Raw genomic sequence first — 4,374 nt, 5'->3', positions numbered from 1 at the left:
AAGTGTGAGCTTATCCACCCATCCATGAATGGACCCTTTAGGTTTGATCCTGGATGGTCTCTCAGACTAACTTAAGAACTGGGGGAGGGTGCCAACATTCTGCTGGGCATAGTAGTCAGAATTTCATCTAGGCCTCCTAGCAGGGCTACCCAGCTCGCTCACATGTTGACATTCTCTTTCCTCATATTCTCCTTTGACTATTTAATCTTGCCTTTAGAACCCAACTAAACTATTCTCAATCATTGGCTTTTAACTCTTCTTTGTTCAGTTGTTACCTAACTCCAGAAACTTTCTTTTTCTGCAATTCCTACGTTCCAAGCCTAAGTATTTTGGCTATTGAAAGCCATCTTGGAACTCCCTTTTCTTCCTGGCCTTGACCCATTCCAACATTGCTTTTCTCTGGACTTGCCATTCCCCAAGTCCTGCCTGGTTTAACATTACCCCAGACGTCAGTTACTGGCCCCCACTGGTCCCAGAGTTCAGTTATAAGCAGTGACATCTAATTCTATTGTTCACGGACATGACGGACATGATGGACACGGCTGCCTTTGCTAAAGCCATATCTTCATGACTTGGGTCATATAACCTCCCGGTTTCTATATTTTTCAGATAGTGTTAAAAGTATGAAATGGTTTATCAATAAGAGGAAAATCATCCCATCCCTCTGATATCTTGATGTTCTCAAAACCTTCTCCACATCCTGAAGCATAACTTCCAAGTTTCGTTCAGCATCCTGATATGAGAGCCCACTGATTGTCTGGGGTTTTGTCAGCAAGCAGGCTGTCCCCCTTTCCAGAATACCAACCAATTCCTCTCGCTGGTGCCATTTTGCCCCTTCCACTCATGAACAACCGGGGCGACAACCAGAAATTGCGAAAGGGAGGAGCAATCGTGGGAGCCGGGAAAGCAGAGTCATCTTCCCAGGAGCTTTGTGAAGGACAGGGAAAGAGTCCACGGCTGGGCCATCCTCGCAGGTGCCAGCAAAGCAGGAACAACCAAAATTAGAACAAGAGAAACACTCATCTTTAGTTACTATAATCTAAATTTTGTGATCCATACATCAAGAAAGAAGCTATTTTAATTTTAGCATATATATATAGTGTTTCTGTCATTTTGGAAAATAAAATTGTATTTTGAATTTTCTTTTGGGAAGGGGTCACCATAATCTCTTTAGTACTGAAGGTCTTTGAGGCTCAAATTTTTTTAGGGGAGGGAATGGAGGGAGAAAGAGAAGGAGAGAAAGATCAATTGAGAGAGAAATATCAATTGGTTGCTTCTCATACAGATGCTGAGCAGGACCAAACCCACGACCCAGGCATGTGCCCTGACAGGGAATTGAACTGGCAACCTTTTGCTTTGTGGGATGACACCCAACCAACTGACCTACACCAGTCAGGGCTTATTCTGGTTTTAATTAGGTTTTGCTCACTTCTGTATGTCTTAGAGTCTCTTACCAGGTCTGGCATAGAGACTATGCTTATTCGAGCTCTGTTGGATGATTTAACAAATGGGTGGAAGACCTGCAGAGCAGGATGAAGTGCTGGGAAGAGGGTAAAGATGGGAGTGGGGGGTGGAGTGGTGTTGGGAAACAGCATTAGAGAACCTGACGGGAACATCTGCTCTGGTGCCCCTAGAGACTTGCTGTTCATTTGCACCCATTTTTTGTCTGGTCTTTGGTTGCATCAGTTCCCTCTGCTTTCTCTGGCTTCACTCTCTGTTCTTTTCTCTCTCGGAGTACTGAAAAAAGTGTTTCCTTTCTCCACTGGGCATATGAGCTAGTAATTGCTTCTTACAGGGCTCATTTTACAAACCCACTACCTTACTCTGTGTCCCAGGCACACAAGACTTCTAAGGGAGTTTTGGGTTTGGGGTGGGCTTGCAGCATTTCAGTAACTGCTTTCTCTTTATAACTGCTGTAATTCCTGTGCACCACTCTCACGCAGACCTATAACAGAGAGAAGACTGCAGCTTGTTCCCATAAATAGCATCAGTCTCTCCACCTTCTGGAGCTTCATCTTGTACTCTTGAGATGGAGTCCAGCTGGCTGGGTGTGAATGTGCTTTGTTTGTGCCAAGTCTGTCTCAGCAAGTATCTTCATCAAAATGAGATGCTGAAATTGCTGGCTGCCAGAGCATCCCTGATAACTGAATATTTTTCTGGTTAGGAGGTGTGAGTTGTGCTCTGGGCCTTTATGCAAGAATGCAGAGTTCCAGTTTCTTGCCGTTTTTGTTGGAGGATGTCTTTGGATTGGGTTGTACCCTACTGCTATGTCTGGACAAGAGAGCACTTAGTCCAATTTGAATTTGTTGCTAGAATCTAGGGCTAGCCTTGGGCAAACCTATAGAATAGATGGAAGTTATAACACAAGTAAAACTAAGCTATACTTAGCCTTCCCTCAGCAGTCACACCCAATAAAAATCCAAATCCAACTCCCATAAAAGCTTTGAGACATAAATTATGGTAAGTCTTCACCGAAGCCAACCTACAGGAAGTCGTGGAGTCCTTTGTAGAGTATGCCCTCTCTCTTCTCACGCCTCACTTGAGAGCTTCCTCCGCCCGACCCTTTCTCTATAAAACTCCTCTACCCTCACATAGGCATTATATTCCCCTCTCCCCTCTCAGTGAAGACAGGGTGCTGGTATGTTTTAAATTTTCATTTGAGATAAAATTCATACAACATAAAATTAACCATTTTAAATTGTACAGTTCAATGGCATTTAGTGCACTCACAGTGTTGTACAACCATCGGCCTTATCTACTTCCACATTCTTTTCACCTCCCCCCAGAAAAGCCCTGTGCCCATCAAGCAGGCCTTCCCCCCAAAATACAAGGCCTGCACTTGTATTTTTTAAAGAGCTCCCTAGGTGATTCTAAAGGGTGACAAGAGGTGAGAGCCTTCAGTATCAAGTAATCTAATCTTCCCTGGGGCTTCCCCTACTGACATCTCCACTCTTTGCCCCAGTGGACTAAGCAGCCAAGCTGAAGATCCTCCTTAGAACTGTGGGGGCGACTTCTGTTTTCACCCCAGTCTCATGGAAACCCTGTTCCTCCCCTTTGAGTATTTCTCTCCCTCTCCTGTCCCACCCACCTGTACCTCACAAGATCTCAGGGGCCCTTACTCTCTAGCAGCTGTTAGTCCTCTCTAAGGTAAGAAGCCCCCCCTCCCCCCACTCCACACCATCCCTGGTGTCAGCTGACAGGATCTCAAGATCCCTGGATTGTGTGCCTTTTAATTGAATCAAAAGCCTTTCAAACTCAGAGGAACTGCTCTCAGTGGTACCTGTTAGACACTAGACAGATGGAGAGAGGAAGGGACTGTCTTGGGAATGAAGGAGGCTTTCTCAGTTTCTCCTCTACCTGTGAATGGGGCATATACTGAGAAAAGCATGAGGTTTGAAATTGGAAGATAGTGTGGTCCTAGGCATGTCACTTAGTCTCTTAGAGCCTGTATTCTCACCTGGAAAACAAAGATGATAGCATTGACCTGAGGGCTGTATTATTTCTAAGTTGCAGTTCAATAAGTTGTAGCCTTAGACACTGATTCTGATTGAAAATGAATTTATTGAAAGGATATAGGTTGGCTCACAGAATTGCTAGGAGGACTGGAAAATCAGAGGTTGTGCACAGACAGGGACAATGCTCCAAAGCAAGGGGCAGAACTCAGGAAGCGGCTGCCACTGTCACCAAGTACCACATGCTGCAGTTTGTCCTGCCACCACCACAGCTGCTGGGAGCTGGGCGTCCTGTTTGTTCTGTGGCCCCAGAAACTATGTGTTGCTGCCACCCTCACTCCCAACAGCCAGAAAGAATTACCCAGTCTCTGTGTCTTTCTGTCACTAGCTCCCGATTCAAAGCCTGTTACAGGTTCATCTGCTTGGCCAAACCTACGCTATGAGCCATGTCCTGGGAGAGCAAGCACCTGGCATTTTCAGCCTGTATAGCAGGAGGAGGTCCTGCCTTTCACCAAAACTCTTGAAGTAGAGGGTTCCCCAAATGAGGGGTGAGGGGTTCAGATACTAGACAGCCAAAAACAAGGACAAAAATTAGTGCCTTGTTAAAATGAGAGGATTAGTGAGAGCAGCTGTGTATTGTAAACTCTAAAGCCCCATGCAGGTATTAGTTATCAGCACTTTGTACCTACTGTTGTTTCACTGAGTGGCAGCACTTCCTCTTCCTGCTCCCTCTCTTCTTCTTTCACATACCCCACCCCCCTCCCAGGGCAGGGCACACTGCACCTCATAAATGAGTGAACAAAACGTACTGGTGCTTTCACCTGCCTGGGGAAGCAGGTGGGTATTGATTGGTTGTCTTCCAGCTTCCATTCCCTATTTCCCCTTTGCATAGGACCTGATGTCCATTTGGGGATGCATGTAA

Source organism: Phyllostomus hastatus, unplaced genomic scaffold, assembly GCF_019186645.2.
Source record: "Phyllostomus hastatus isolate PE091 unplaced genomic scaffold, TTU_PhHast_1.1 phas_contig_210, whole genome shotgun sequence".
NCBI lineage: Eukaryota > Metazoa > Chordata > Mammalia > Chiroptera > Phyllostomidae > Phyllostomus > Phyllostomus hastatus.
This window is presented reverse-complemented; position numbering follows the sequence as displayed.